Source organism: Ctenopharyngodon idella, chromosome 14 (assembly GCF_019924925.1).
Source record: "Ctenopharyngodon idella isolate HZGC_01 chromosome 14, HZGC01, whole genome shotgun sequence".
Lineage (NCBI taxonomy): Eukaryota > Metazoa > Chordata > Actinopteri > Cypriniformes > Xenocyprididae > Ctenopharyngodon > Ctenopharyngodon idella.
The window spans coordinates 4,457,463-4,465,153 of NC_067233.1; the positions used below are offsets into that span (position 1 = coordinate 4,457,463).

Genomic DNA, 7,691 nt, shown 5'->3' on the forward strand with positions numbered 1-7,691 from the left:
TTTTTCTGACAAGTAGACTACGCTGTGTCTTACAATGAGCTGATATAGCAAAGTATTATTGCAATGACCATTATATAAACACATACTAAACCCCGAAAGCACAAAACACACACACACACTCACTCATCTCATTGTCTGTTTCACCTAGTAAAAAACCATAGTCAAGTTTTTTTTTTTTTTTTTTCCTGTTTTGACATGTCTGGTCAAGCTACGTTACATTGTTTAACCGTGAGAAGAGCACTAGAATTCTTTAAACGAGGTGATGCATTTTCACATGGTTAGCCAGTCTTTTTTAACTACAAGTAAACTATAATAATTATCATATGAAAATGGGACTTTTAACCTATGAAGTGCACTGGAACCAAAATCTCATATATTTGGGGGCATCTGACACTGATCTCTCCCTCCTTATCCTCTCGTTCAACAAGATATTTATCATCCCACCCAGCCCAGTTTCAAATAATATTTAACAATATACTCTTTATTAAAAACTATAAAATCAATGTTTATTTTAGTTTAGTTTAGTTTTGGAGTCATTACAACTTCAGTTTAGTTTTTAGTATTTTAGTTTATTTTCCGTTTTTTATAGTTAAATTAGATTTTACCTTTATTTCAAATAAAAATGTTTTAATTTAGTTAAAAATAATCACACTGACTGAAAGAACACTTTCAGAGGGGCCAAATATTGTGTTGCATTAACCCTCAAAAATGTCGTTATGCCCCTGATTTGACTACAACTACACCGGCATGTGGCAACAAATAAAACAAGGAAACTGTAAAGAGGTTTTTTTTTACCTCCTAAAACCTGGTAAAAAATGTTTTTTGAATTTAGTATTTTTTTCATGTAATTACATTGCTTAGACCATAAGAAACAAATAGAATAATGTTTTTTTTTTCTTTAAATTATATTTTATTCATATGTTATTAACAGTTGTTTAAAAAATAAAATGACATGAAATTACATGTATAGGCAAAAACAATTGGATTTTTTTTTCATTCACCAAACAAATTTTTAGTTTTTTTAAACAAATTTTGTTTAAAGATGATTCTCAAATATATTATGAAAGATATAATAGAATGAATTGATATACCATTTTATTACCATTTTGCAATATGTGGGTAAAATGGCCATACATGATTGTTCCCCATTCAATGCAATGTATCTATACACTGTAATTTGCATATTAATGTGTTCTTGGAGAAACATAGGAGTGAAATAATAGGAGTAATAGTTGGCAACATTTTCATAATAATATTTCATAGGAATATTGATATATAATTTCTTTCCCTATTCACCTAAAATGCCTGATAAGCATGATTTAAGTCCTGGTGTCCTCTACTGAGGACATATATGAAATCAATGCCCTGTTTTGTAACAGAAAGTCATTTTTCGATTAGAAACCCCGTAACATTTTCCTGAGATGTTGATTTATAACAAACAATTTCCATAAGAGTGCTAAATTTGACCATTCAGTCATTTTTAAAGGGTTAGTTCACCCACAAATGAAAATAATGTCATTTATTACTCACCCTCATGCCGTTCCACACCCGTAAGACCTTCGTTAATCTCGGAACACAAATTAAGATATTTTGGATGAAATCCGATCTCAATGAGGCCTCCATAGCCAGCAATGACATTTCCTCTCTCAAGATCCATTAATGTACTAAAAACATATTTAAATCAGTTCATGTGAGTACAGTGGTTCAATATTAATATTATAAAGCAACGAGAATATTTTTGGTTTCGCCAAAAAAAACAAAATTAATGACTTATATAGTGATGGCCGATTTCAAAACACTGCGTCAGGAAGGTTCAGAGCGTTATGAATCAGCGTGTCGAATCATGATTCGGATCGCGTGTCAAACTGCCAAACTGCTGAAATCACGTGACTTTGGCGCTCCGAACCGCTGATTAGACACAAAAGATTCATAACGTTCCGAAGCTTCCTGAAGCAGTGTTTTCATCACTATATAAGTCGTTATTTTGTTTTTTTGGCGCACCAAAAATATTCTCGTCGCTTTATAATATTAATATTGAACCACTGTACTCACATTAACTGATTTAAATATGTTTTTAGTACATTAATGGATCTTGAGAGAGGAAATGTCATTGCTGGCTATGGAGGCCTCACTGAGCCATTGGATTTCATCCAAAATATCTTAATTTGTGTTCCGAAGATGAACGAGGGTGAGTAATAAATGACATTATTTTCATTTTTGGGTGAACTAACCCTTTAAAGACCAAGGAGAAGTTGTTGTCCTGGTGAAACCTCCAAACATTTGGTATCTCTGAAAAGCCCTGAATGTGCTCTTTACATCCAGACTTAAAACTGTGACATGTTTGGTGTCAGAGAAATTCACTAAAATATAATCCCTCAGAGGGATGCAAGAGGTTAAAGGCAAGCAGAGCTAGCTAATTAACAATTATTTAAAGTATTAATCCTTGTCAGTCTGCTGTATATTTATGTAAATGTATGATAACAGTTCTAACTGCCATAAATCTGTACATGAGGGTAGGGGGATATGGAGCAATATTTTGTGGAATGCACTTTTTAGATAGAGGCACCACTAATCTGTGCTATACTGGTTAAACCTAAAACTGATAAGGAAACCTTGTGTTTCTGCGTGGGTAACTTTATGAAACAATACTTTTTAACTCTTTTGAAATCTCCCGAAATCAAACAGGTAAAGGTTGTGAAATCCCCCAGGGTGATTCTGTTAGCAGTAGGATGAGTTCTGCCCTCCAGCACACTCTCTCACAGCGACCTGCCGCCACACGCTCAGCCAGGCAGCACACACTCAGATCATATTTCACTATCAGTTCTCACTTTGCCAGTTTAGTTAGACGTAATGACAATTAAGGATACTCTGAACAGTAGCATGCCAACACGCTTGTAAAGTTTCTGTGCAATAATAAATCAAATTTAAGTGTAGACACTAATAAGACTACTCAAGGAAGCAAACTCTTCATCTATTGTGCGTACTGTAATTTATCATTCCCTTTTTAACAAACTCTACAGGACTTATTATTACTTTCCCCTGCAAGTGTTAAATATTTTGTGGTGCATGGGTTACTATAGGATTACGCTAGCTCTTGCTGTTAGTTTATTGTTTGCAAAAGTTGTGGCCAGAGCCATGCATCAACATGCCCATGGATGCGTCATTTTCAACTCAGCAGCTATTTCAACTGTGCTGAAGCATTACGAATGACGTTGACTATAACGTCCTAGCAAATATTTTTGAACTAGCTAATAAGCTAATAAGATTAAGACAAATGCAGTTATTTTTGTTTCAAGTGAAGCATTCAGTGCATACTGTATATGTTCCACTGTATAGGAGATTAAAGATTAAATTCAAAGATCATGCACAATTTCTGAAAAAGTTTGACAACATTTTTGTGTCTCAGTACGTCCCCTATCTGTCTATGGAAATGGACATGAGGACTTCACAATTACCTCGTGTCCACACCTAGTGCTACAGGGAGGCAATTATCTAAATTACTAGGGGGGCTTCAGAGAATGGATAGTTTAGACAACTGGCTTAATCCCAGTTTACTTGGCCCTGGACACTTAGATGGGTTAGTACACCCAAAAAAAAAATGAAATTCTGTAATTATTTACTCACCCTCATGTCATTCCACACTTCGTTCAGCTTCAGAACATGAATGAAGATCTTTTTAATGAAATCTGAGAGATTTCTGTCCCTTTACTGACAGCCTCTGCAAGTACCACTTTGACGCTTCAAAAGGCTTATAAAGAGATCGTAAAACTAATATGAATTGAGTGGTTTAGTCCAAATTTTTTGAAGATACACGATAGCTTTATATGATGAACAGATTTAATTTAGGCTTTTATTCACATATAAACATTGATCAGCAAACATAAACAGAAGCTCAGCTGAACTTGCTTGACATGCAAGAACAAACCTCTTGCTGAAGCTTAAACATAATGCGTAACATCAGAATGAACCTGCACACATCAAGCAAACATGCTTGAGCTTCCATTTACCACAACTGATGTTTGAGTCAATGAATGTTTATGTGAATAAAAGCCTAAATTCAATCTGTTCATCATATAAAGTGATTGTGTCTCTTTAGAAATTCATATGGAATTCAATTCATATGGATTAGTTTATGATCTCTTTATGAACTTTTTGAAGCTTCAAAGTGGTAGTTGTGTAGCTGTCTATGCACAGGACAGAAAACTCTCAGATTTAATCAAAAAGCTCTTTATTTATGTTTCGAAGACGAACAAAAGTCTTACAGGTTTGACGTGAGGGTGAGTAAATAATGACAGAATTTTCATTTTTGAGGTGAACTAACCCTTTAACCTTCATGTATCACCATCATGTGTGATACCACAAAATGTAATCAACTCAATGTTCAATATATAATCTCTAATGACCACACCATGTTAAAAGCCCTTGATGGATGAGATGGGAAACTGCTTTATTTAGGAAGAAATAGTATTTAATTTTGACTGAGATTACATTAGGCCCTAGCCAAAAAGTGTTCAGAAGAGAGGTTAGCCGCTGTTGTAAATGACAAGTCAAAGATTTGAATTAATAATAATAATTTACATTATTAATATTATAATGATTAAAATATTGATTTGTCTTAATAACAAAAAAACTGACAATTTTCTTATCTTCATCAACATACAGCGACCTGGGAAGTGCACTTGCACATTAGTAGCACCATCTTGTTTGATACCAGGAATTATTTGATGATTTATTTAAAAATATAGTAGTCAACATTTGAAGTGGATCAAAAAAGTTCATCAAAGTTGTCCTAAGAACTAAGCTGTCCTAAGAAGAAGGACAACTTTGATGAAAGGTTTTGATCCACTTCAAATGTACTTTTAACTGCATTTAGGAAATGGAGAAGAAGAAAAAAACACTTCTATCAGCTTGACTGTAGCCCAAAGAAATGCTTACCACAGAAAAATAACAATATGTATAAAATCCCACAAAGCACCATTAACACACTTACATATGTAGATTTTGTGCAAAAATACAGAAATGAGGCAAAGAAGTTTAGCAAACTGACACCGCATGCCTGACATCTCCGAAACTCACCTGAGGTCCTTGACTGCCGCTATACATAAAACTTTTCCCAAAGTCCTCACACCTTTGGTATGACAGTATTCCAGTGCGGAAATAAAACTAATCGCCTTTCATCCATAATGAACACGGAAGACTATGCCAGAAAAGCTAGGGTTGACGGTTCCAGCAAATTCACCATGTTCACGAGAGTAGAGAGTTGCAAGGCTGTTGAGACACCTTATTCCCTGAGGAATCAGGTTGATCTTCTCCTCCCCAATCCTGATGACACTGTCCCTCCCTCTAAAACCCTCCCCCCTCTCCCTAAACTCAGCCCAACACCCATCAACCATCAGCCGGGCACACAGATTGCAGGCATTTTTACCCTTTCTTTCTCTCTGTGTGTCTCTTTCTGTTTGTTTTAAGCTTTGGGTGAGGTAGAGCTCTAAGTTTTACACAAAAGTTAAAACAGTCCTGTTCAAAGTAAATACACACCTCATAGGTTTCATATTGCTCTGTACCGACTCTCTGCTTTGTGGTAGATGAAGTAACTTCAAAGCTTTTGCAGACTGTGGACAATATATCGAAACAGAAAATTAGTGCCTGATTAACTCACGAAAGCAAAACACAAAACCGTTTTAAACAGATACCAAAGGCAATTATCTATTATTATTGCTAGCGCTACTGCTAACAGCCTGAAGCATGTAGTCTTTGTTTGACTGTTATGTAAACAGAGATCTCCATTCACACTCAGACTAGTTTAATGCGTATCATGTTGAGATACAAGGTGATCGTATTTCTTTAGCAGTTTCCCAATTAAAAGTTCTCCACAGTCACCTTACGATAAAGACCCAAAATGGCTTCAGAACTGTACATTGAGGTACGTCCAGATACCCACCAGTGATGATGTAAACAGACCCCACACTCGGTGCCAAGACCTGCCATGGAGCGAGAGAGGATGAGCACATGGAGCAGGCATGGCCCACAAATAAGACTCAACAGACGGTGGGCACCGGGCCACTGGCAGCAGGTGGACTTTGCCGAAGTGCACTTTGAGGATGAAGTGAAAAATGTGCAACCCTAAGGGCATTAACAAAAGCCACATGCATCTCTATTTCACATGGCTGCTTATATGGACAGTTTTATGAGTGGATTACAACCATGTTCGTATCTGTATTTAGTAACATCCTGTCCTTCAAGATCTTGCGCATTGACATGATTTCAAACCATATCTTGATAATGGATCAATCATCACTTACAAAAATGCAAGGAAAGAAACCAAAGCCCTTAATCCCAGGATTCACACACTAAAAGATATGAAGCATTTCTTGGCACAGCCTCAGAGTGAAGTGTTCACTATCAGTCAGCAAAACATGCGGTCTCGTCTGTGTTTGACATACACACATGGATTGAGTGACAGCTGTTTTATGCGTCCTCTCTTTCTTCCCTTTCAGATAATGCGTTGACCTTCCTCATTGTGAGCTTCTTTGATTCTTTATGTCTTCATTTGCCTTGGATTTGCATTAACCGTCAGAGGGCTACGTGAAAGAGTGAAACAGTGTGTGTTCTTGAGTTCACAGTAGCTTCCCTGGTCAAACTCTGTAAACTTTAAAGGAGTCATGAACTGCGTTGTTTTATGATGTTTCCTGGGGTGCACTTATAATGTTAGTATGCTTTTTACATCAAAAATTGTCATAATTTAGAAATAAAGGGCTTTTTTCTACCCTGATTTTAGCCCTCTGATTTGAACGCTCTGTTTTAAGGGGCGTGTCTGCTGTGAGACTTCAGTGTAAACGCCCACTGCTGTGATTGGCTAACATCTTTCCATATGAAATAGCTCAGTATTACTCTCTCGAAAACTTTTAGCACTTTTTTACTATTACAGCTCTCAAGGTTTACTAATCGTGAAAAGTGTTGCATTACATTTAAATCTATGGCATTATATTTAGATCGTGGCATGAAAGGTTGCAGTGATGAACATTGTAGCCGATCACAGACTGATTTTTGAGCGCATGAAAGCAGTGATCTCGTCATTGCAACTCAATTTCTGCACACTAATGAATGCTTTCATCATAACTAACAGTGCAAACGTAACTAAGAGATTCGTTGAATAAAACGGGAGTTTTGGCGAGTGTCCAGAACTCAGTCACCGATAAACTCGCGCTGTTTGATTGACAGCTCCAGCGATGGTAAAGGGAGCGTTCTTTGGTCGCTTTCTATATATAATTTAATCACCATTTAAATAATAGATTATTTTCATTCTCCTAAGAGAAGGACTTTACCTACTTTAGTCACTGGTTTGATTTACTGACACATAGACAAAGAACATCTGACTGTACATGAATCATTAATATCAGATCAGGCATCAGAATGAACACAGTTACTTACATGTTGTTTTCCATATCGTAAGTCTGTTTGCAAAGCCTGTGCCAAAATGTGATTGATTTACCAAAGAATCCACAGTGAAATACAGAATAGAAATAAATAAAGCTCAACTGAGACATTTACATTGTTGAAAATAAATTCCTAGCATTAGGATCCTTTGAAAGGTAATGTTATTTTTAGTCCTGTATAGCTCTTCTCTCCTCCTCATCTCACGAACACGCCAGTGGGTGGGGCAACGTTGCAATGATGAAGTAGGCGTTGATTTC

At 36.3% G+C, this 7,691-nt stretch overlaps 1 protein-coding gene across 1 annotated transcript in view; it reads right to left on the reverse strand.

The window, feature by feature from the left end:
* fat2 (FAT atypical cadherin 2) overlaps nt 1-5,309 on the reverse strand; it is a 56,407-nt gene extending 51,098 nt beyond the window's left edge. The window contains exon 1 of the mRNA XM_051860100.1: nt 5,077-5,309. The gene's annotated coding sequence lies outside the window, so the exon portion shown is untranslated. The remainder of the gene's footprint in view (nt 1-5,076) is intronic.
* Nucleotides 5,310-7,691: the final 2,382 nt, after the last annotated feature.